General features: G+C 46.1%; 1 long non-coding RNA gene across 1 annotated transcript in view; it reads left to right on the forward strand.

The window, feature by feature from the left end:
* LOC138522708 (uncharacterized) overlaps positions 1-26,814 on the forward strand; it is a 202,336-nt gene that overhangs the window by 62,766 nt on the left and 112,756 nt on the right. Inside the window, exon 2 of the long non-coding RNA XR_011283328.1 lies at positions 9,817-9,933. This is a non-coding gene — a long non-coding RNA (uncharacterized lncRNA). The remainder of the gene's footprint in view (positions 1-9,816; positions 9,934-26,814) is intronic.

Consider the following 26,814-nt stretch of genomic DNA (forward strand, 5'->3'; position numbering starts at 1 on the left):
CAGGCTGTGTGTCTTTGCTTGTCATTCTTCTTTACACTCTGTGCTGTTTCTCCTGGCTTCTCATCCTCATACAGGCTGTGTGTCTTTGCTTATCATTCTCCTTTACATTCTGTGCTGTGTCTGCTGACTCACCATGCCCCCCTACACTGTGTGCTGATTCTCCTGGCTTCTCATACTCCTGCAGGCTGTGTGTCTTTGCTTGTCATTCTTCTTTACACTCTGTGCTGTTTCTCCTGGCTTCTCATACACCTGCAGGCTGTGTGTACTTGCTTATCATTCTCCTTTACATTCTGTGCTGTGTCTGCTGACTCACCATGCACCTCTAAACTGTGTGCTGTTTCTCCTGGCTTCTCATCCTCCTGCAGGCTGTGTGTCTTTGCTTGTCATTCTTCTTTACACTCTGTGCTGTTTCTCCTGGCTTCTCATCCTCCTGCAGGCTGTGTGTCCTCGCTTGTCATTCTCCTTTACATTCTGTGCTGTTTCTCCTGGCTTCTCATCCCCCTGCAGGCTGTGTGTCCTTGCTTGTCATTATTCTTTACACTCTGTGCTGTTTCTCCTGGCTTCTCATACCCCTGCAGGCTGTGTGTACTTGCTTATCATTCTCCTTTACATTCTGTGCTGTGTCTGCTGACTCACCATGCCCCCCTACACTGTCTGCTGATTCTCCTGGCTTCTCATACTCCTGCAGGCTGTGTGTCTTTGCTTGTCATTCTTCTTTACACTCTGTGCTGTTTCTCCTGGCTTCTCATACCCCTGCAGGCTGTGTGTACTTGCTTATCATTCTCCTTTACATTCTGTGCTGTGTCTGCTGACTCACCATGCACCTCTAAACTGTGTGCTGATTCTCCGGGCTTCTCATACTCCTGCAGGCTGTGTGTCTTTGCTTGTCATTCTTCTTTACACTCTGTGCTGTTTCTCCTGGCTTCTCATCCTCATACAGGCTGTGTGTCTTTGCTTATCATTCTCCTTTACATTCTGTGCTGTTTCCCCTGGCTTCTCATACTCCTGCAGGCTCTGTGTTGTATGTCATTGCTTATCATTCTCATTTACACTCTGTGCTGTTTCTCCTGGCTTCTCATCCTTATGCAGGCTGTGTGTCCTTGCTTATCATTCTCCTTTACACTCTGTGCTGTTTCTCCTGGCTTCTCATCCTCATGCAGGCTGTGTGTTCTGTGTCCCTGCTCATCGTTCACCTTTGCACTATGTGCTGTGTCTGCTGACTCACCATGCTCCTCTATGATGTGTGCTGATTCTCCTGGCTTCTCATCCTCATGCAGGCTGTGTGTCTTTGCTTGTCATTCTTCTTTACACTCTTTGCTGTTTCTCCTGGCTTGTCATCCTCCTGTAGGCTGTGTGTCTTTGCTTGTCATTCTTCTTTACACTATGTGCTGTTTCCCCTGGCTTCTCATACTCCTGCAGGCTCTGTGTTGTATGTCATTGCTTATCATTCTCATTTACACTCTGTGCTGTTTCTCCTGGCTTCTCATCCTTATGCAGGCTGTGTGTCCTTGCTTGTCATTCTTCTTTACACTCTATGCTGTTTCTCCTGGCTTCTCATCCTCCTGCAGGCTGTGTGTCTTTGCTTGTCATTCTTCTTTACACTCTGTGCTGTTTCTCCTGGCTTCTCATCCTCCTGCAGGCTGTGTGTCTTTGCTTGTCATTCTTCTTTACACTATGTGCTGTTTCTCCTGGCTTCTCATCCTCCTGCAGGCTGTGTGTCCTTGCTTGTCATTCTCCTTTACATTCTGTGCTGTTTCTCCTGGCTTCTCATCCCCCTGCAGGCTGTGTGTCCTTGCTTGTCATTCTTCTTTACACTATGTGCTGTTTCTCCTGGCTTCTCATCCTCCTGCAGGCTGTGTGTCCTTGCTTGTCATTCTCCTTTACATTCTGTGCTGATTCTCCTGGCTTCTCATACTCCTGCAGGCTGTGTGTCTTTGCTTGTCATTCTTCTTTACACTCTGTGCTGTTTCTCCTGGCTTCTCATACCCCTGCAGGCTGTGTGTACTTGCTTATCATTCTCCTTTACATTCTGTGCTGTGTCTGCTGACTCACCATGCAACTCTACACTGTGTGCTGATTCTCCTGGCTTCTCATCCTCATGCAGGCTGTGTGTCTTTGCTTGTCATTCTTCTTTACACTCTGTGCTGTTTCTCCTGGCTTCTCATCCTCCTGTAGGCTGTGTGTCTTTGCTTGTCATTCTTCTTTACACTCTGTGCTGTTTCTCCTGGCTTCTCATCCTCCTGCAGGCTGTGTGTCATTGCTTGTCATTCTCCTTTACATTCTGTGCTGTTTCTCCTGGCTTCTCATCCTCCTGTAGGATGTGTGTCTTTGCTTGTCATTCTTCTTTACACTCTGTGCTGTTTCTCCTGGCTTCTCATCCTCCTGTAGGCTGTGTGTCCTTGCTTGTCATTCTCCTTTACATTCTGTGCTGTTTCTCCTGGCTTCTCATACCCCTGCAGGCTGTGTGTTCTTGCTTATCATTATCCTTTACACTTTGTGCTGTGTCTGCTGACTCACCATGCACCTCTACACTGTGTGCTGATTCTCCTGGCTTCTCATACTCCTGCAGACTGTGTGTCTTTGCTTGTCATTCTTCTTTACACTCTGTGCTGTTTCTCTTGGCTCCTCATACCCCTGCAGGCTGTGTGTACTTGATTATCATTCTCCTTTACATTCTGTGCTGTGTCTGCTGACTCACCATGCACCTCTACACTGTGTGCTGATTCTCCTGGCTTCTCATCCTCATGCAGGCTGTGTGTCGTTGCGTGTCATTCTTCTTTACACTCTGTGCTGTTTCTCCTGGCTTCTCATCCTCCCGTAGGCTGTGTGTCTTTGCTTGTCATTCTTCTTTACACTCTGTGCTGTTTCTCCTGGCTTCTCATCCTCCTGCAGGCTGTGTGTTCTTGCTTGTCATTCTCCTTTACATTCTGTGCTGTTTCTCCTGGCTTCTCATCCTCCTGCAGGCTGTGTGTCCTTGCTTGTCATTATTCTTTACACTCTGTGCTGTTTCTCCTGGCTTCTCATCCTCCTGCAGGCTGTGTGTCCTTGCTTGTCATTCTTCTTCGCCCTCTGTGCTGTTTCTCCTGGCTTCTCATACCCCTGCAGGCTGTGTGTACTTGCTTATCATTCTCCTTTACACTCTGTGCTGTGTCTGCTGACTCACCATGCACCTCTACACTGTGTGCTGATTCTCCTGGCTTCTCATACTCCTGCAGGCTGTGTGTCTTTGCTTGTCATTCTTCTTTACACTCTGTGCTGTTTCTCCTGGCTTCTCATCCTCCTGTAGGCTGTGTGTCTTTGCTTGTCATTCTTCTTTACACTCTGTGCTGTTTCTCCTGGCTTCTCATCCTCCTGCAGGCTGTGTGTCCTTGCTTGTCATTCTCCTTTACATTCTGTGCTGTTTCTCCTGGCTTCTCATCCTCCTGTAGGCTGTGTGTCTTTGCTTGTCATTCTTCTTTAAACTCTGTGCTGTTTCTCCTGGCTTCTCATCCTCCTGTAGGCTGTGTGTCCTTGCTTGTCATTCTCCTTTACATTCTGTGCTGTTTCTCCTGGCTTCTCATACCCCTGCAGGCTGTGTGTTCTTGCTTATCATTATCCTTTACACTCTGTGCTGTGTCTGCTGACTCACCATGCACCTCTACACTGTGTGCTGATTCTCCTGGCTTCTCATACTCCTGCAGACTGTGTGTCTTTGCTTGTCATTCTTCTTTACACTCTGTGCTGTTTCTCCTGGCTTCTCATACCCCTGCAAGCTGTGTGTACTTGCTTATCATTCTCCTTTACATTCTGTGCTGTGTCTGCTGACTCACCATGCACCTCTACACTGTGTGCTGATTCTCCTGGCTTCTCATCCTCATGCAGGCTTTGTGTCGTTGCGTGTCATTCTTCTTTACAATCTGTGCTGTTTCTCCTGGCTTCTCATCCTCCTGTAGGCTGTGTGTCTTTGCTTGTCATTCTTCTTTACACTCTGTGCTGTTTCTCCTGGCTTCTCATCCTCCTGCAGGCTGTGTGTCCTTGCTTGTCATTCTCCTTTACATTCTGTGCTGTTTCTCCTGGCTTCTCATCCTCCTGCAGGCTGTGTGTCCTTGCTTGTCATTATTCTTTACACTCTGTGCTGTTTCTCCTGGCTTCTCATCCTCCTGCAGTCTGTGTGTCCTTGCTTGTCATTCTTCTTCGCCTCTGTGCTGTTTCTCCTGGCTTCTCATACCCCTGCAGGCTGTGTGTACTTGCTTATCATTCTCCTTTACGCTCTGTGCTGTGTCTGCTGACTCACCATGCACCTCTACACTGTGTGCTGATTCTCCTGGCTTCTCATACTCCTGCAGGCTGTGTGTCTTTGCTTGTCATTCTTCTTTACACTCTGTGCTGTTTCTCCTGACTTCTCATACCCCTGCAGGCTGTGTGTACTTGCTTATCATTCTCCTTTACATTCTGTGCTGTGTCTGCTAACTCACCATGCACCTCTACACTGTGTGCTGATTCTCCTGGCTTCTCCTCCTCATGCAGGCTGTGTGTCTTTGCTTGTCATTCTTCTTTACACTCTGTGCTGTTTCTCCTGGCTTCTCATCCTCCTGTAGGCTGTGTGTCCTTGCTTGTCATTCTCCATTACATTCTGTGCTGTTTCTCCTGGCTTCTCATACCCCTGCAGGCTGTGTGTTCTTGCTTATCATTATCCTTTACACTCTGTGCTGTGTCTGCTGACTCACCATACACCTCTATATTGTGTGCTGATTCTCCTGGCTTCTCATACTCCTGCAGACTGTGTGCCTTTGCTTGTCATTCTTCTTTACACTCTGTGCTGTTTCTCCTGACTTCTCATACCCCTGCAGGCTGTGTGTACTTGCTTATCATTCTCCTTTACATTCTGTGCTGTGTCTGCTGACTCACCATGCACCTCTACACTGTGTGCTGATTCTCCTGGCTTCTCATCCTCATGCAGGCTGTGTGTCGTTGCGTGTCATTCTTCTTTACACTCTGTGCTGTTTCTCCTGGCTTCTCATCCTCCTGTAGGCTGTGTGTCTTTGCTTGTCATTCTTCTTTACACTCTGTGCTGTTTCTCCTGGCTTCTCATACTCCTGCAGGCTGTGTGTCCTTGCTTGTCATTCTCCTTTACATTCTGTGCTGTTTCTCCTGGCTTCTCATCCTCCTGCAGGCTGTGTGTCTTTGCTTGTCATTCTTCTTTACACTCTGTGCTGTTTCTCCTGGCTTCTCATCCTCCTGCAGGCTGTGTGTCTTTGCTTGTCATTCTTCTTTACACTATGTGCTGTTTCTCCTGGCTTCTCATCCTCCTGCAGGATGTGTGTCCTTGCTTGTCATTCTCCTTTACATTCTGTGCTGTTTCTCCTGGCTTCTCATCCCCCTGCAGGCTGTGTGTCCTTGCTTGTCATTCTTCTTTACACTATGTGCTGTTTCTCCTGGCTTCTCATCCTCCTGCAGGCTGTGTGTCCTTGCTTGTCATTCTCCTTTACATTCTGTGCTGATTCTCCTGGCTTCTCATACTCCTGCAGGCTGTGTGTCTTTGCTTGTCATTCTTCTTTACACTCTGTGCTGTTTCTCCTGGCTTCTCATACCCCTGCAGGCTGTGTGTACTTGCTTATCATTCTCCTTTACACTCTGTGCTGTGTCTGCTGACTCACCATGCACCTCTACACTGTGTGCTGATTCTCCTGGCTTCTCATACTCCTGCAGGCTGTGTGCTGTGTCTCCTGGCTCATCATTCTCCTTTACACTCTGTAATGTGTCTCCTGGCGCATCAGACTATGCCATTTAGCCCGTGGCTGCCCCTACTCCAGATACTGACCCTTCCCCTTCTGCCCCGACTGTAATTCCCAAGCACATACTGGTATCCCTTGTGCAGTAGATGCGGCTGAAGGTGACGTTGGTATCTTCATTTTACAATGCGCAATTCAGGCCCTCCCGGTGCACACAGCAGCTCTTCTGGCTGATGTGAAATTCCCTGCGGCCGCATGAATGCCTCGTAGTATTCCCAGCAAAGACAGGCGTTTCAGACATGTTGCCATTCAAGATGGATAGTTCTCCTCCAGCTGAGAAGCAGTCTCGTGTGTGTGTATGTCACTAGGCTTTCAACACCCCTTGGCACCAGCATCCAGCAACACTAGAAGATGGCACATGTGTGCAGTCAGTTATAGCCACTGAAAATCATGAATACGGCTTGCCTCCAAACAATACCACACAGCTCTTTTCATAACTACTATTGTATCTCATAAGCACAAATCCTGGTAACTTGTTTCTTTGACTTTTGTTTCATAAATGATTGGCATATTGAGTAAAACCACTGAACGTATTGAACTCTCTTGGTTCCAAACAATGATATGTTTTTTTCTGAGCAACAACTATTTCTTCTTGAAACAAAAATACGGTGCTCTCAGTTAAAGCTTTGATCGCATTCTCCTGCCTGCCTTTAAACAATTCTAAGAATGTGTCTCACTAAATACTTTGTCTCTCTACAAAAAGAAGTGACCCACTGAATGAATATCTTTCTAGGATTTCTTTCTTCACAACTACAATATTGTCTCATCATCACAGATCTCTTGGAAACGAGTATGTGTCCCTCTCCATCAAAACAAGTTGGCCCACCCAGGAATTCCACTGAATTCACTTGCCTCCTGCCAAACAATTATAACAATGCTTCTTTGCAACTTCTATTTCATCTCATCACAAACAGAGGTGCATTCAATAATAACTTCTGAATATTCTCTCCTAACTGCCTCCAAACAGTTCACACCATGTTTCCATTCACTGCGGTGTTTTGTCTGGTGGTCAGAAAGCTGAGCAACTAGTATTTGCTCTCATCTGTAGCAACACGTTGATACTCTCAGTTTAACCACTGAATGTAGTCCCCCACCTAGAAACACTTGTGTACAGGTGCGTTATAAATGGCTTATCATATCATATCACTTGTCTCCAAGCAATTCAATGCACGATTCTTCACAACTTCATGTTGGTCACGTGTCCTAATGATGTACCACTCAGTATGAGCCACTCCAGCCCGCCTACCTCAAAACAACATTTTTATTTTCAACAATGATATAGTCCCTTCGCAAAAAATATGGCACACTCTGTTATGTCACTGAATTGACACTCCTCCCTGCCCCCAAGCAATTCTATTATTTTTTCTTTGCAACTACTTGTCTCTCTCATATTACCATACATTTTGGCAACTCATATTTGTGTTCATTCTTCACAGAAACAGAATGTGGATGTCTGCTTCCAAACATTTGTGAGGGCCTCATTATAAGTGTGCTGGTCTGAACATTATCCCGGAAACAATGCTGTTAATTCCGGCTCTGGCTTTTTTCCGTACTGTTACAACTCACTTTTGCCAGTAGGGCCCACCGATCTCCCGGCAGGTCAGACTCTACCAGCAAGTAAATGCTTGAATCACCAGCACTGTTACTAACGGTGCCGGTGAGCCAGGCAATCCCATGGAGTCATATGGGACTCAATCGGAAGAGGAATTTACCAGCTCAACTCATTCTAATCTCCCCTCTGTCCTCATTTTACTCGATCTCTCTTCTGCCTTTGACACAGTCAACCATGCCACACTGCTCAACTCTCTCCATGATAACCTGGGTATCACCGATCAGGCCCATCCCCGACCTTCTAGCAGGGCACTGGATGGTGAATTGTATTCTGTATGTTTGAATTTTTAATCCCTGTGGAAACTTTCCTTAAAATGTAGACAACAAATTTGAAGGCAAGGACCAAGGCAAAATGAAAGGCAAGCAGGTTTGTGCTTAGTGCAAGAACCAGCCATTGAAATAGTTAAGGATTCTTAACATGCATGTAAAGTGGACCCACGTGTGCACTAGGCCGAATTAATTAGTATTTGTCAGTGTGCCTCGTGCTTATCTGATGTGAGGCAGATCTGGGTGCTCAAGAATGTCCCTACCAAATGTAGTGCTGTACATGCACTCGTATTGGTGTTACTCACCACTCCGAATAGGTCGAAGATGCGGAGAACACGACCTTGGAGATGTTGGTAGTATAGAATTCCGAATTCAGCCTTCCATCCCAGCTCCCCTGAGTACAAGACTCGGGCTTCCTCAAAGAGGGGCTCTTTTCCACAATGTACCTCTTTGCTGTTTCTATTGGAACAGACAGAGATGTCAATTGAATAAAAGAGCGGGGAGAACACACACCGCCAATACCAATGCTGCAAAAGAATACCAAGATATTAGACAGTGTTGATGTGTTGATGTTAAACAAGTGATTAGAACAGTTAAAAATGATTGGACAACTACCTATATGGATATTGGAGTGGAATTGCGTTTCCCCGGGATAATCTACAAAGAATAACACGAATGAGTGGAATAAATCTAAATCAGTATCGTTTCCCACTTTAGCTATAGAATTGATAACAACTGACCTGAGTAAAGATAAATGGAGTAAGAGGAGTCCAGGATTGTAAGAGGAGTTCAGGATTCTGAAGAGAACGACAGGAGAAAATAACAAACAGGGAAGTTAGTATAGGTAAGTAACCCCGAACAGCACGAGGGACGCACTAGGGTCGGGTTGGTGCAGTTCAGGAAAGCGTTCATATGTACTGAAGAGAAATCTCACAGGAAAGTCACTCAATGTCCCAGAATCCAACAGAAAACAATGTCCGTGGAAGACAAGAGATATGTACCTGAGTACACGAGTATAGTTGAGTAGCTGTCGAGATGATCCGGATGTAAACAGCAAAATTGATGTGCAGAGCGGCAACCAGGGAAGAACCGCAAGACAAAGAAGAGAGCCGTATCCAGTAGCGTTCCGAGTCCAACAACCAGACGATCACAACAAGAACAAGGGAGGAGGTGAAGCAATCCAAAATTCAGGCAAAAGGTCAAAACCAGGAGTTCAGATAAGGATTCGTGTAGGGAGACACGAAGAGGAAATGGACGAAACCGCGTGTAGCTGGTAACGCTAATTAGCAGCAACAAGCCCCTTGGAAGACGGTGGTTTTATAGTCGTAAGAGGGGCGTGGCTTGCTGTACGTCTTCCACGTACAAGGCGTGTCAGGTGACCTGGAGTGCGTCGACGTTTGTACAGACGCCATGGTAGCTTGTACCTGGACCATAGAGGAGCCTGTAAAGAAGTTGTACTCTGCAAGGATGCCGGCGGGAAAGTCTGAAGTGTAACAATTGGGCGCAAGTAACTTGCATGACTGTTTTTTGCATTCGGTGCATAGATGTCATATATGGCAGCTCTGGCTTCACCCTCATGCCCAGTAACCACAATGCAGAAGAGGGGAAAATGCTGCCATTGTGCATGGTAGCCAGGAAACAGCATGGTTGGGCGGCGAGAGCGTGGTCCTGATGATGTAAATGCGAAACCCAGGCCACACTGAGTAGACCTTGTGTGTAGGCGCAGTGCTGACAGGGTAGCTCTTAGCAATTGCTGAAGCAAACAGAGGCAAAGAATAGGGGCACGTCCTTTCATGGGGTTGGGAGCTATTGATCTATAGTCTTGGGTGGACCCCCATTACACTATACACATGCAGTAGCCACAGTCATATATGCAATTCCGCTGAAGGTCAAAGGAGCTTAAGGAATCAGCATGGCCGCTCCTATGTGAATGCATGATGAAGAAGGGGCATGGCCAGTTTGTGGGAGAGCCGGCCACCTCATATGACCTCATATTGATGAACTGTTGATTAATACTTCACCCAATGAAAACAGAGCTGAGCACACGGCTGCTTACATGTCAATAGGTCCTTATGATGCAGGCGTAGAAACATGCTTGTGGAGGAGTGGGACTTTGGAGCACACATGCAGCTCTTTCTGACTTGATCTCTTTCTTTCCTTTCAACAGCAAATTCTCTGGACTGCACACAATGCGTGAATTCGACGTCACATCTAAAGTGTCAAAATGTCACCACCTGCAAACCCAATGAGCATCACTGTGTGACCCACATCAAGGCTGCAATCAGTAAGATCCCCCTTTCTGCTTCTCATGATGATGGTGATGAATGTGTCTTCTGTTGCTAAGCCGGTCACTGATCTCTGACACTACACCTTCAAGAGACGGGATGTTGATGACCTTCTCTCAACATATTCAGGAAGTAGAAGAGAGTCTGCTTGTCCAAGATCTCAAGCACCTAAAAAGCAAGGCCTGTCGCATGTAGCAGCCCTCTCACTATGGCCCTTGCATGCTGTACCGGGTGGTCAAGCTGTCCTGGGTTTCATCCCCAGGGTGGGAAGCAAGATGGCCACTCAGGCCACCCATCAGCCACTCCACAGTGGTCTCCCAGCATCATATCGAAGACCCTGGTCCACTGCCAACATCCTCTAGGCCTTGCAATATCTCTATTAGGAATTCCTGGTCCCACTCAGTCCAACAGGTACTTCCCTCATCCTGGTGGTGCGCTGCTCCGCTTGTTCCCCTTATCTTATTCCCAGTGCATTAGGCCTAATGACCAGCAACTAAAACTGGTTTCTTTACCAGTAGATGAGTCAGACCGGTGCATACATCTCCCTAGTCAAGTCGTTCCTCACCATGCAAATTTTCTGTGTGGCGGTATTCAGAATTCCTTTCTCCTGGATAGTCCAGCTTTACCGCACCTCCTCTCTGACCCTTTGCTTCCTACTATACCCTGCTCGTCACCTAGCTCTTGGCAAGGCCTGCTTATTTCTTGCCCCTGGTGTGGCGCCACCTTGCACTTTCAAATCCTGTCAGTTCCTCTGAGCCAGCATCTTACCATCCTGCCAACACAGCTGAAGACCCTGCGGTCATGATTTACCTGGTTTGTCAGCCCTGATTGACACCTGTCTGAGGCAGAGTGAAAACACCAACAGTGGAAGACAGAATGTTCACACTCATGGCAACCCTACTTATGTGTGTAATGCGTTCATTTAGATATTATTTTGCAAAGTTGTGCCTCAAACCATGTAGCTCATGTGTTTCATGCTTAGTCATGCTTTCTTTGGGCTCTAACATGTGTAGCATAGTATAAGCATCTCTGTTGCTCTTGTTGAGGTGTATCTGGGGCAGTTATCTCTGTACTTGACTAGTGGCAAATCTCTTAAAGTATTTGTGTGTAATTTTCAAAATAACCCTGCTTTGCAAAGATGCACTGTACAACGTGCCATTTGATGTCTGTAGTTGCCCCTTTGCTGGGTGCTTTAATTATTTCGTTAGTTAGTTGTAATGTCTTTATTTAGTGAGGCAGTCCTCATCGTTATGTTTAAGCAGTGACTGCGAGTGAGACGCAAGAGGCGATATTGCGAGGTGGAGTTAATTAGCTACATTCTGAATGAGAAGTTGGAACTGGAAATCGCCCTCCCGTGTCCACGCTTTATTGATATATGCGTGTGCGAGTTCTAGACTGCGACAACCTTGACATTGGTGATGAAGAATGATGTGGCCCACGTAAGGGGCTAAAATCCCTGCATGAAGAAACAATGACATGGCAAGCAGGCCTTTCACCAAGCAGGCATGGTCGCCCTGCATGTGCTGTGGGGATTTCAATTGACAAGAAGAATGCTGATGAGTCGTCCGTCAGTGCTGAGACACAGAGACACCTAGTTGTCCCCCGAGTGCCGAGGGGAGTGAACATTGGTTCCCTTATGAGCTGAGCAGTGTGTTTCACTAAAATCGATGCTTGAATGTCAGGCGCACAGTGCAGATCCATGCCAGCATTGGTCAGAAAACATCTGTAATTACAGATGCAGCCTCCATGTGGCAGAGGTGGTGCAGCATGAAAAAAAAAACGTGAGAGGCATTTCAAGCCTAGAACATTTAAAAGAGGTACTGTTATTCCCATGAGTAAAGTGTAGATGGATACCACGAGATACCATGTCTGAGGTAGACTATACATTCAGTCCACAGTACCGACATCGCCTCCTAGGATAGTTCCTCAGTCGAGAGTTGACTCACTATCGCCGCAACAGTCTACTGAGTTTCATTTATCTGCTACCAGCAATTAGGGTGCAGGATGGGTGAAATGGATAAGGGATTTCAATGTCTACATTGATGCCCTTGGTCCATTAGATGATCATTGGAATAAGAGCCTCTGACGTTGGCGGTAGGGTCATCAGTTCAAGACATACTATTTGTACTCCCAGGTGACACCACATCCACTCTTGATGATTTGAAAGCGGGTCTATCTGAAAATTTTGCATCACCCACAAATGTGGATTATGAGAGACACATCTTTCATACCACTGTTCGGCAAAGGGCAAAATGATGGATCATTTTGTGAATCCCATTGCTACTCGAAAGATGAAGCTTTAAGATCACAGATAGGATATGTTATGATATAGCATTTATAACGTGTCTATGCACAAGCGTTTCAAGACGCAATGAGGCAAGGGAGAGGGAACAGAGGGAAGACAACGATAGCGATCTTACTAAGCCACTTGACAATGAGATCGCTCAAGTTCCAGGGAGGCGGAAAGGGGAAAAGTGCAGGGGGAAAGGTAAGGGGCAGTGCAATACATAATAGATAATAGCGGGATGTGAGTTCCCGAAATGTTGACAATGGCGCAAACTGAGCTGCAATTGAGTTACAAGTGGAACAGATTAAAATTACAACCCAGTTCGTAGGAGCCATATGTCATTAACATAATTACCTCCAAGACACCCGAGGCACCCCAGATGAAACACCCAGACAAATTCTGTTGCAGATGTGGGTGTGACTTCCCGCATGAGGGTCCCTGCCCAACTATAGGTCAATCTTACATGGCCTGCGAAGGATAAAATTATTGCAGGACAGTCTGTTGCTACGCAAAATACTCCACACACACAGAGGCACCTCTGGCCCCACAACCGCATTTTAGGAATGACAGCCCTAGGTGTTCAACGGACGTGACAAAGCACAAACACCGCCATTCAGAGAGAAAAAGATACCACACAGGATGTGACAATCGGTCCCCTCAACTAAAAAAATCGCAGGTGACTAAGACACAAAATCGGGTATCTGGTGGTTCGGTCACCATCAGAGAGTGAGTCTAGTTCGTTACAGGAAGATGGTCATGGGGATCGGTCTTTGTCAATGTCCCACCATCCTTCCTCAGGTGGACAACGTCCCCACAGAATTCTTCTTTGACACGGAGCAATGGCTAATACCATTAGGGGGAAAGTATATGACAAAATACATGGCACACCCCATTTGTGACCATGTGAGGTGGACACATACCCACATGGGTCCCATACTTGTCTACCTTGCATGGGCACATTTCGAAGCCACATGTTCATACAAGTCACACTCAGCAAGCATCCAACTACAAGGGTGGATGCATTCTTAGTTTTAAAACTGCTTTAGACATGGGATTAGTACACATCCGTTAAAGGCTGATGGGCCACAGCTATACAACCACACATGAGAACAGAGGGCAAATGTTCCCTTCACTATTTCAGGGGTTGGGAAAGCTGTATAATGGTGAGATATGATTGCACATTGATTACTCTGTGGAGCCAATAGCTCACCACCATAGGGGCATACCCATCAACACACAACATCAAGCTGAGGCAGGACGACGCAAACTGCTGGATCAAGATGTTATTGAAGCAGTCACGGGTCCTTCTCTGTGGGTGTCCCTGATTGCACCCCATTGCACCTGTCCTGAAGAATCGCATGGATAAATCAATGTACCTGTTTATTGATATAAAACGGCCAAATCAAGCAATCCAATGTAAACGCCATTAAGCACCACGAATCCCAGATATATTCCATATTTTTGAATGGAGTGTATTAGGGGTCCTCTAGGGCTCACAATGAGTAAGTTATCACCTGTGTAATACAAATAGGAGTGCATATCGGGCAAGAAGTATGATGCTGTAAATGCATTGGAGGTACAGGCCTCCTTGTCCTTGTCCTGTAGTGCTTTTTCATTTGTGTTCTGTATTATTTTCTGCTGAGGAGTCCATGTGGGACTCCTGGCAGTGCAGCTCTTCCTGTGTCCCTAGTGTATGTTTTTTTAGCACCTGTGTGTGGCCCACAGAGCAGGGTAGGGGCTGGTGGCAGTTCCATGCTGAATTTGACAGGTGGTCTGATTATCCTCCATTTTGGGATACCCAGGCCCTGCCATTGGAATCAGTTGGTTCCTGATAGGAGACAAGATGGCCCCTGTGGCCTGGGAAGCCCTGGCTCTGTCCCTTCCCAGTGACTGGCTGTTGGGTGGAAGTTCCACATATGGTGTTGTTGGGAAGTCCAGGCCAGACTGGCTGGAGCCTTCCCAGTGACTGTATGTTGTGGGTACACCTTGTGGGTGGGACCTGGGTGAATGGAGTGTGTGACCAATATGCACTTCTTGTTGTGGGTGTCTGGTTTCTGGTATGAGAGACAAATACTGAGACAGCCCTGCCCAAAACTGGTATGAAAGCAGTGTGTAGTGTTGAATGGCTGGGTACTTGTCCCAATACACATTCCTTGTTGTGAGTGTCTGAGAGGGAGGAGTATGGCCTGAATGCACTATACACCTGATTGGCTGACTGACTGCATGAATGCCCTTCTGTATGATATGATGGCTTCTGAGTGTGACCCAGCAGTGTGGATGAGAGACAGAATAGTATATCTGGGGACCTCTCACTACTGGAGATTTTTTCAGAAGCTGAGTCAACACTTGAAGAGTAACTGCAACTGCTGATCCTCGACGCACTGCTAGAAGAAGAAGAACTGCTGCTGCATTTGCTTCAACCCGATCCGAAAGCTGTTGTGTTCATTGAGGACTGATCCGAGAGAGGACCTGGCTAGGTCCCCTCTTCCCGTGCTCCGAGGGACCATCGAGCACCACCAACCTTCGCTGAAGCTTCCTGGAAGTCAGACCCTAGAAAGGCTGCCGACCAGAGACGAGGACCGCTGAGGAGAATGAAGTGAAGCACCCGGACATCAACGCCGTTGAAGTCCATTGCCGTCAATCAGGGTTTGAAGTATCACCGTAACCGCTGGAGGCCAGTCCAAGCTGTGTTGCCAAGAAGAGGGGACTGCTTGACGCCGTGCCACTGACGACTGGAGCTGCCCGCTCCTTTGCCTAAGACTGTTGAATCGAAGGACTCCCTTGTCTGCACCGTCGACCGCTTTATCCCGCCGGAGAAAGTCGAGGACGCCGACTTGCCGAGGAGAAAGACCACAAAGACTTTGACGACTCAACGCCCTTGTCGGGCCACAGTTCTTCAGAAACTCTTTGGGGTCCTGAACTATCCAACGCCGAGGTGCCAGCGCACACCTCATCCTCGCAGGACGTCGTCGACGAGCACCACCTGGATCGACGCCGTGGTCTCGGCATCCTCAAACTTTTCATTGATGCTGTCGACACCAAGTTCACCTTCTTCAATTCCTCTTGGCGATCCTTGGCTCCTGCTTTAAAGGGAGTCACTCAAGAAGGATCCATCGATGCCTCTTTGAAGATCTCTGCTCTACCAGGTACATCAGGGGGGGGTAGAAACATTATAGAAGGAAATAAGACTTGTAGAACAAAAATATGGACTGGGCTTGTTATATCTCTTTATTTTACAGGTTGCCCAGGTGGGTGGATGTCCACACAGAACTGTGCCTAGTGGTAAGTTCCAGTATTCTGCCAATTGTTCTATTTTTTTTTTTTATGGGATGGGTTCAACCAATTTATTAAATATTAACAGAAGAAATCAGTGTAACAAAGAGATACAATAGACAATTATACATACAATAATAATGAAAAATATGTCTATTGTTGGTTGCCTTTATTAAGTAATCTGTGTGACATTTGACCAATAGTATAATTGATGCACTTTAATGAGATCTGATAATAATTGTAGTACCACTTTAGAACTGAATATATTTACCATGTTGATTTTCTGAGCACAAAGTGAGTTATTGTGATAGTGTACATAACCTTGATTATTAATTATATAAAGACAGTGTTTTAATTAATACAGGGAGTGGACATTCCTTTGTGGGGTCTTGGGGACTACTCTGTACTTAAGAATCAGCCTGCATCACCTTCTTGATTGCTCGTCCATTGCTACCGTAATAGAGAATCTTGGCTGGGGTTCTCTATGCCTCTCCTCTACCATATAGAGAGCAGAAGTACAAACCCCCCTCCAGTCTTTACAAGAAGTAACGTTGTTTATTACAGCCGTGCGAGCACAAATCAAACGCACAGTAGAACAGAACTGATCAATGAGAGCTGACAAACTGGCTCACACAGACAGTAGTTTAATACTGCTAATAGAATGTTTGTACAATTAGAAACAGTTGCACTTCAGACTTTGTGTTCTCGGTTCTCAAGAAGCATACAGGTTAAACTATGTCACATCCCTATAGCTAGACAGACATTAGTTAATTAGTTAGACATGATTGGAGCAAACAGACCTACCCCATCTCCTCCCCGTGTGGTGCCACATTGCTTCTCGTTCCACCCCGCAAACACTTTTTGATTAGTAATACCATAATTGTGCTGACCTCCAGGTCTTTATTCATCTGCCATTGGTCAGCACCAGAAACGAAGGAACACGAGACACCCAGAACTAGTGGGAAGGAGGGCATTCACACGGCACCTGCAAGATAGTAACTTCACAAACACTGTTGTGGACACTCTGTGGACTTGTTTCTTTCCAGGTACACAAAATCTTACTGTCTGATCGGCTCTTCTTGGAGTGCACCTCCATTCCACCTCCTCATTTCCATTCCTGCTGGCCAAGTGGCGATTTGAAACCGCCATGGTGCCATGCGCGTACCTCTCTGGATTAGGTCGATTTCCCCAGCTCCCACAAGTAGCCTTGGGACTGGCTCACCAGCCTTGATTATATCACTTGGTGCTGTTTCCAGCGACTGCGGTCTATTGGAGACAAGATGCCTGATTTCAGCTTCCGCCCTCCCTCAGCCCTTGGTGCACAGGCCATGTGATCAAAATGGTGAGCCTACGAGGTGAAGCCTACCTGCTGTGCCCCCATGGAGAGCGCTTACTGGCCGCTTCGCCTTTCTCGCATTTGGGCAGCTGCTTCCTTGGTCCATAGTGTGTTTTTTACAAAGTGTGCCCGCATGTTCCCTTCCATGCCTGTTCTTGGGGCAGGATACAGCTCCTTGAAGCCCCCCCTTGTATCCTCACAAGAATAGAAGGTCTACCAGCCCATCCCCCTCATTCTCACAATTGTTAGGCGCGCCCCCTTTTCTGGCACCGAATCAGCACCTTCTTTACAGGAGCAACTGTCTTTTTTTTATTTGGATTTAAACAAGTGTTACCATCCGATGGAATTTGCCGAGTAATCAGATTACATCTCAACATTCATAACGCACCAGGGCCTATACAGATACAAACACCTCCGTTTTGGCGTCTCCTAGGCAGCAGAGACCTTACAAGAAGATATTCACAAGGTTATCTGCCACATACCAAATTGCATTAATTACAGTGATGACATGTTAGTTTTTGACCCACCGATTGAACGACATGATAGCAGACTTCACCGGGTGTGCATGGTGCTGGCGGATGCACATCTCACGCGCAACAAAGAGACATGCCACAAATTCTCAGACCAGGGCATGAGACCAGACCCGTTAAATGACACGCCGATGCCTGCCGAGGTGTCAGATCTTCGCTCCTTCTTGGGGTTAGCGAGTTACTGCACAAGACAAATAAAAGTCTTTGTGACAGTCAGTATGCCACTGTGCAAAATCGCCAAACACACTCTTAGTTCTGCCACACCCATGAGTCTCTCTTGGTGCTAGAGGAAGGCACTTCCTCTACCTCATCTTTGTGGTCCTCTTCATTGTCTTCAGAAGTCATTGTGAAGGTCCTCATGCTGGTGGTGGTGGTGACCATTTTTATGATAAATAGCAGTTTTGCTAATATACTTTCAAGTACGTGCTGTGTGCTAGAGTGTTACTGGATAATGAGTAAGAATAGGTGTAGAAGGGTACATTTTGAGTTTGAAATTTTCTTGTTCAGCAGAAAATGATATTCCTCAATGCCTGCTTTCAAACAGTCAAAAGTCACACATCCATCCACCAATCACTTCCAAAAACTGTACATATAACCCTATGACCATATTAAGTTTCCTCACACCAAGTGCCACTTAACAATCTCTACAAATCTTTTGCATCTGCATTTCCCATACTTATACAAAAAAACTGTACACAATGCTCCTATAAAGGCACATATGCATTGTGCAGTGTGAGATGTGCATGAATACAAGGGGGAGTATGGATGTGCAAGTGTTCATGAGAACCCAGGATGCAAATGTCAAGGTATGCCAAGGTGGGACATCACTGGATAATTACTGGAGAAGAGGAGTCCCAAGGGTGGGATGCATCTTAACAATAACATCCCTTTAACAACATTTTTTCGGTCAATTTAATAGTTTTGTTTTATAGGTGAACATGTTTAATGATGTTACATCACTACAAGTTATTAATAATTCCTCAAACCTACCACTTCGGCCATGCTGCATGCCCCAATAAGCAAATTACAGTTGTGAGAAACCAGAAGGTGTCTCACCCACTAGTTCCCGGAGATCTGTCATTCAGGTGGCCAGAACAGGGTCATCGCTTTTGGATCCAGTTCCTGTGGGTAGACAAGTGCGGGAACATCACCTGGATGAGGGGTCTCCGGGGAGTGGGAGCAGGACACAGGATGGTGAGATGCTGTATCCCCTTCCCTGTAACACCTTTACCCCATCCTACCCTGTAGGATATTTATGAACGCTACCCCCACCCTTTTACAAAACAATCCCTTTCACCTGGACAGCCCGCTATGAAAGAAAACAGACTAACACCCCAGCAGTATATCTGACGTGTCCCAATACAATAGTCAGGCGAGGTCCGACAATTACTGATCATCACACACACCTGACTTCCATTGAGCTTCCCCTCACGGATAAGAGGTGGAGCATGAGAGCGCACTCAGAGCAAGGCAAAGCACACATGGAAACAGCAGTTTCGAGATGGCAGTTTAACGAGAGGAGAAAGTCGGCAAAACAGAAGGGGATGGAATGAAGGGAAGTTCCCTTGATCTTTTCAACAAGGAACCGTTACTTTCCAGAAATCTCTAGAAAATAAAGCATAGGACCAGGAAACCAGGATGAAACATCCTGCATTGTGTGTCAGAGATACCCGTGGCCCTCCCGCGCCAATAATCAAGGTGAGGAGAAGCAGCAGCCGCAGTGGTACCGTCCTTGTCTGCAAGAACAAAGCAGCATCAGTGAAATCAACAAAGCTGGTGAGTTGGGGAGACTGATACAAGACCGGTCTGTGTTGAAGCCAAAGTTGCAAGCAGCAACATTGTATGGCAAGTGCTGGAACGAACATTGTTAAAACGCATGTGATAAGAAACACAAGTAAAGTTGAACTGCTGATGAGGGATTGAACTTCAAAAGCAAGATACAATACCTTTGACAGAGTGGTCCGGCACCCATGGGAACTCAATCACAGGTCTTTGTAAGGTATCCAGCTGAATAGTGGCAAAAGTGTTATATCTAGTAATTGTTAATCAAAATCGTCCTGCGAGGGGTTGAGCAAAATCCTGTGCCCAGTTGAAAGTCTTCGTTTTTGATGAAGTAAAGAAAGTTTGGAAAAGTAGATAAAGTGGGCCTGAGCCCAGCAGATGGGGACCTGCGGTGGACAGTAAATCACCCGAGAATTGGTACATGTGAACTACTATGAACAAAGGAACTTTAATACTTGTTGTGTTGCATCAGGCCCTCTGAAATAAGAGACTTTGAATGGCAAAGGGACTTTGGCACAGAAGTTTTGAACTGCACCCTCTGCTAGAGAAGAGAGACAGTGTGCTAAACTCGAGCGTGCCACCTTGTCTCATGCTGCAAACGTGGGGAAGTGAAGCCAACGGCTTGAATATCCTGACATATCATTTCTTGAACACTTTTCTTTTGCATAACACTGTTTCCCATATTTGTTTTGAGAAGTAGGGATTGACAATAGTTTTATTAGTATAGGCCCCTTTTATTTTGACGAACTACACTAGGACTGTGTTATTATTATTTGATGGTCGAAGCTTACTGCCCTATTTAGATTTAGGATGAGATAGGCATTTTTCAAACCTGATTGAAGTTCAATAAACACCCTTGAACTGTGATCACTTGTGTCTGTCTTACTGTTTGATACTATGCCTTCCCTACACAGTACACATTTCTACTTGCTCCAGCCAGGCCCATTGCCCAGGCACCAATATTGTATATTGTATCACTGTGTTATGTACTTACATTTTACACTTTAAAAAAAAGAAAAACACAGGACATATTTGCAACCCATGTTTTCCAGTTCTTGCTGACCCTCCTCGTGCATATTTGCTGCAATCCCATCCAGCACTCAACCTGTACCCACAAGCACATTTGTTTTTCCCTTTCAAACCTATCCCAGTTTCAAGACTCATTTGCCCATTGTGAGTTTGGATGATGGTCAATATATAGAGGAACTGCAAATGTGAGAAAAAGATGCAATTGCTAAAAGCAAGAGGAAAGAGCATGTGGATCAGAGGAAGAAGGTGAAGCAGTCTGAAATCCAAGTAGGAGACAAACTAGTGGTAAGGCAATCTCAGAAAAGGAAACAGAGGACCCTTTTCATCCAAAAGCACTAACAGAAGAAAGCAAAAAAGGTGCAATGATGGCAGACAACGATGGAACAGTCATGAGAGCCAAGGCCTCCTCTCACTCGGATAAAACCACAGAGCTTAATAGAGGAAATGGTATAAATGGAGTGAGTTGCTAAAAGCGGAAAAGATGTTACGTCGTCTTTATTTAGTCAGGCAGCCCTCTTCGCTATGGGGAAGGAGGGACGCAAGAGGAGGAGGTAGGTTTGCAGGGTTGGGTTAAGTAGTTCTGCACAAGATCAAAGTTGGATTTGGAAATCACCCTCCTGTGTCCGCGCTTTATTTATATGTGTGTGAGTTACAGATCACTCCAACCATAACGGTACTGCTTTTTAGAACTTTGTATAGTGCCACACAAAGCCTGCAGCCAAGTCAGCGCTTTTCACCTATCCATGATATAGTAGTTAATACAATAAACTGGATGTGTGATGTCGAGGAGGAGCCAAGTGCCTCTACCGGAAGTCCCGCCCCCACATTGCCTATATTTTGTAAATGGGAAAATGTGACATGCACGACACCAATAATGGTCCCTATACTGCGAAGGGTCCTCGAAACAAGGTATCCATTGACAAAACCCTATATGATGTACCAGCGGAGAAATGACAGTCGTTTAAAGGAGGTTCTGAAAGAAGTGTGAAGGTGTGTGAAAGAGAGGACTGGTGTGTTAGGGAGAATTCTCTGTTTAGGCTGAATTTCCTAACCTAGTGAGTCCCCCAGCAGCTTTGCTGGATTTCTGGAGTTTGTTTTTTTCTCCTGCCAAGAGTGAGACTCTTTTCCTCACACTCTTGGACAAGATTTGAGGGGTTCCTTTGACTGTTAATGTGTTTTATGGGCGATGGGGTCGTTTACTCCATAGGGTGTCATGTGTTTTACTATATGTGTTACACAGCACCCTCAGTGCAGTGACACAGGGTGTCATAGTGGCCCCCCACCATAGTCTCCATACCCTGGGGCTGACTACTGTCTCCCAGGGCATGTAAAGTCACCATTGGCTTTACTAGTCCCAAATTATTAACAGAAACCGGTACAAACCATCATATTGTGGACGTACTGGTCGGGGCAATTCGATTGCCCCGGGGTCTGTTATTGGAGGGGGCACGTCTCCGCCCCCCCTGATCGAGTTTTGGCTGGTGGCAGTGGATACTACTTTTTATATTTGACCGCAAATATATCCCTATGGGATTTTCCCATTGTTCGAGGCTAACAAATTTAATTATTTAATTCCTATAGCCTCGAACATACCGCCGGGTTATTTATTTAATATTAATTCACCGGTTGGTATTTTTTGCCAGAACTAGATTCTAAAATTGTGTTTGTGTTCTCTTCTGTGACTCCAACCCAAGTCTAGCCCTTTGTTCCACTTTTTGGCGGGCTTCTCCACAGAAGCCTCCAAAAGTGGTGCCACTCTGTCTGGGTACCACAGAGGGTGTGGGAGGGGGTTTAGGCACCCTGGACTGAGTTGCCTTGGCAACTCAAGTCGCACTCTTGTGAGATTGGCCCAAGTGGTGAGCTGGCCGGCTCATCACTTAGCATGTTTGATTGACAGCTAGGCTGCATGAATGGGGTTTTCTTGCATAAAAGCAGGCCTTTTGAGACTGGAACTTCAGAAGTCGCCACAGGACCTGAAAATCCAAAGAGGGAGACGCTGAGCTGACCTGCAACGACGACACCACCGGTGGAGCCCTGCTGAACCGTCTCACCACTTCCCGATGACAGAGGAGATCTTCTTGCCGGAGAGTCTCTTCCCCTTGAGCTGGTGGGGACAACCAGTTCGCTTTCCTTTTCGCCTACCAGGACGTCTAGTGGTCGAATTGCCCGTGCCAAGCACTCTGGCAACCGGATAGCCACTTACCACTGAACCGCGAATTAAAGGACCGCTCCTTTGAATCGAGAAACTCTGCGGCTGGTTTCTTCCCTGGCAGCACCACGACCTCCTGCTTTCCTCCCTGACGAGATCTTCTCTTCTGCCGGACGAAGCACCGACTTGCAACCACTGCCAGGAACAGCTGCCCCCGCTGGAGTGTTCTCACCATTTCAAGGTACTGTGTCTGCCTGGCCTCCCTTTCTATAGATTGCTACAAGGTGACAGTAAATCCTTAACCTTCTAGACTGGCCTGGTCTCTTGACCATCTAACTGGTCCCTTTCTTTTGGTCCAACTCCTTTCTGAACCTTTTCGAGACTCTTGTGCACTTTTTCAACCGTGTGACCTTGCACACATTTCGTTCTGATCCTCTAAAAGTGGATCCGGCTTTCTGGAACTCTAACTTCACAGTTTTATTCTGCCTTCCTCTCTTGCTTTGTTCTTTTGAAAGTGTTGGGATCTGTTTCAATTTATGCTCTGCCTTTCTCTCCCTTTTAACCGAATTATTAGAGTGCCATCTGCGTTAAGCGCTCACCGCTGTCTGAAAATAAGTTGTGCTTTACTTAAGACTTGTCTAATATTCTCTTAAGGGAGTGTATATACTTGAGTGACTGTGTTTTTTGAACTTGCTTGATATTAGTGCCAGTGTGTTTTTATAGATGTGTTTTTAAATAAATAATTATATATCTTTTACGCCAAAGCTCTGGTCAGTGTTTGCTTGTTTTACTGTATTTTTAGCCCTATTGTGTATCCTCTGTATACTGCCTAAATCTTCTTGAGAGAAGTCTGACTGCTCAGCCACAGCTACCAGGTAAATCTGGGTGGTGCAGACTGCTACCAATTGGGTTTACTGCTAACTCCTGTAGTCTTAAACTTTTTGCAGTGGTCCCTAAGGGACCTGCACAGGTTTCAGCCTAACATGGTGACATCACATGGAGCAGATAAATAGAAGCTGATGTCGAAGTAAAGAATTTAGCAACATTTCAGGTGCGGAATGAAGATTGCACGTGCGGCAAGCACTGAAGAAAATGCAAGCCATTTCATAAACGTACAGATGCTGAAACGCAAGTAGACTAAGTAATCATGAATGCTGGCTATACGTATTATATATATGTGTATAGTATCTGGATGTTACACAACGCATTTTAGCAAACTAGGACCCCATGCACAGAAGGGCTGAAAGTGTGGCATTGTTAAAGAAAACAGCTGACAATGAGGGAAGATTCGAGAAAGGTTGTCTGGCCCGGTGTCCAGGGTTGGGGCAGCCAAGAAAATGGTTATCTATTCAAGAAGATACAATGAACATGAGAAGCGAGACAAGCTTCTGTTGATGTGTAATGGAAAAACACTAGAAGCGCCAGGTTTTATTCATTTAATAGTGGTAAATACTAAGAAAGAGCTCAAAACACGGTCTTCTGTCACATGGTCATGATGAAAATAGACTTTGGGCAAGCTACGTCGAGACGTCAAGATAAGACCATGCTCATACTCCCTTCTATTCTCAGGCGCAGTGATACTTGCAAGGCCGAGTTCAAAGACTAATTGAATGGCAGACAGCAGGAGTGTTGAAGGATATTGGGATAATTGGGTGGGGAGGTATGGTTGGTTAAGTCCAACCCTCCAGCATCTGGGACACCAGCTTGCATGCTGCTAGCGAATAGAATATTCCAGAACGGTACAAGTGTGCCAATAAATTATAGAGGGCCTCATAGCAAAGAGCACTATAGTTTGAAAGCCAATGAAACGACGTGTACTTCATGACAGCAAAGATGACTTGTACTAGGGGTGGTCATAGCTGTCCACCTGACCTTAGAGACACAATCACGATCCCATACCCTATACCCTATACAGAAAGTATACTTAGATGTTCCCCTTAAGCCAATCCCGACCCTAAGTAGGTTTCCTTATTTTGCCACTTAGTTTGACATCATGTATGATGAATTTATGTTATAAAAGTAATGCTTTTCATGAAATACATGGAGACTCAAATGCTGTGGGTAGTCCCTTAACGCTCTTTGTACTCCCTGTTTTAGACAATTGCAATTAAAAACATTTCTGTTTTGCCAACTTCCTGAGTCGGTCTTATAATTGGTGTAAGAATAAGATCTGCATCCCCATCCATCCCCTAGAGCGCCACCTCTCTTAAAGGGCCTGCGGGTTCAGTGGTACACGGAAAGCCAGACTACGCATGTATCTTATGGGAACATAGTCCAGGGGCAAGGTACTCTCTTGGGAATAAGACAGGGTGAGCAGCACCGTTTCAAAACCGGTCCCGTATGCCGGAGCTTGATATAAAGTACAATATCATTTTTTATTTTTTATTTTCAATAACTACATTTTTTTGCGTATTTTTGCATTCTATTTTTATTTAGTTTTTTCAGCACAATAAAATGTAACAAACTCATACCAAATTAAACACTTTCACCCCATCACCTCCACACGTCAAACTCTTGGAAAAGGAGGCAACTATCCTTTTATTAAAGACAGTATGCACACATGTACAATATGACCCTCTACCCATGTCAGATGCAGGTGATGCCTCCGTCGGCTGAGCATTTCCCTCATTGAATCCATCCCCCAAGAGTCACGCCAGGGATCCATCAACTGTCTTTGCCCCATATTTCTGTAGAAAGGCCAACTTCTCCACTTAATACCCAGAGGTTTTCTAGGCGCGGACCCGGGGTTCGAACCTGTGTTGCTCCACGTTGTTTTGCTTCCAAGACGAGCACGTTGCCTCCTGTGCTATCCTCCCGCGTACCATGCACCATAATGCTTTCTATTTCATATATCTCCTTCACCTTAGCGACCTAATCTCTTTCCGAGGCAAGACTTCTTTCCTCCACGCTATGGGCAGGCAAGCTCTGGTAGCCAGCCAATGAAGTGGGCCATATGGGACAAAGCCCACCACCCTTGCTTCCGCCCACCACCCTTGCTCCCGTTCCTCAAGTCCTAATAACACGAGAATAGGGCCTAGTGCGCACTGTATCCCATCAAAGCCCCTAATCCAGCCTAGGACCTCCTTCCAGAAACCCTGAACCTTGATGCAAGACCACCACTAAAGCCACTAATTCTCTGTGTCTGTAAGAACTCCAGCACAGTGGACTCACTCCTGAGAACATTTTAGATAACCTCACTGGATCATATGATATGATATAATTGGTTATTCCTAACGTGCTTAATACCCAGAGGTTTCTAAGCGCGGACCCGGGGATGAAACCTGTGTTGCTCCGCGTCGTCTTGCTTCCAAGGCGGGCACGTTGCCCCTGAGCTATCCTCCCGAAACAAATAATACTGATCATCCAGTTCATACTGCCATCTTTGCAACAATTGGATACTATGCAATATAAACTGGCATGCTATGGAAGTCTTATGCACCCCCTTACGCAGACTTGTACACAACTTGTCGTCCAACTCCCTTCCCATATCTCCTTCCCATCTCCTTTTGAGCCCCCCCCCCAGTGCCCTCCACTTTCACCACCACCCGCACCACCTCCAAACTGGAGACCAAACCCTTAGAATCCACTTGTGTGTCCAGTATCTTTTCCGTCAGAGTCAAGTGTCTCTGAATTCGCGCCTTCCACTCATTGCCAGTCATGAGTCAAGACTCCCTACAATGGCAGATAACTAAAGACAGAGAGCTCACCTACATTAAGGTGAGAGTTCAGCTCCTGTCCGAGTCCAATATGTTGCCTGTTATATGCCATCGTCTTCAGTACGTTGATGATTTGGATAAAAGGCAGTTTCAAGACAAGTGGTGGATTTTCACCTGCGCCGGGTGGGTTTCAAGGAATGAATAGCGGTGAATTCCTGACAGTGCATTGCCTTCAGGGAGTCAATGGCAACATGTTCCTTTGCACTGCTTGGTGCAAGGGTGTTGCTAGGTCTGGAAAAGACCCGGGGCTACGCTAATGTCGGAACTGTTGGGACTGGGGGCTAGCTAGCCTTTTGGTTGTAGCTCCTGAGATTCTATCCGGGGCTACAACCAAAAGACCAGGGGCTATAGCCCCCTTAGCCCCCCTCTAGCAACGCCTCTGGCTTGGTGCAAGGTTTTAATAGGTTTTGACGCATAAGTAGAGTTGGATGTCGTTCGCATGAGAGTGGAAGAGTAGGTCATGTTCCCTTGTGAAGCGAGCACAGAAAGGAGATTCGTGTGTAATCACTTTCTTATTTTATTGAGGTCCCTCAAGAGTAAGGTAGAATTTAAAGTGCGACCTGTGACGTTCAGGACAGGGTCAGACAAAAGTCACATGAGCATATGTGTTCGTTTTCATTCAGCACCGGATGTATAGTTAGTAATATTTCCTCACTATTTATGCATCCAGTGTTTGCAGTTTTGCACACATTTGCATCATTTTGAAATGCACGATGGCACAGAAATGAAGAAGTCAAGTTCATGAAATGTAGATCAGGGCACAAAAAGCCGGGCAACT

Source organism: Ambystoma mexicanum, chromosome 1q (genome assembly GCF_040938575.1).
Source record: "Ambystoma mexicanum isolate Mex_15411 chromosome 1q, UKY_AmexF1_1, whole genome shotgun sequence".
Taxonomy (NCBI): Eukaryota; Metazoa; Chordata; class Amphibia; order Caudata; family Ambystomatidae; genus Ambystoma; species Ambystoma mexicanum.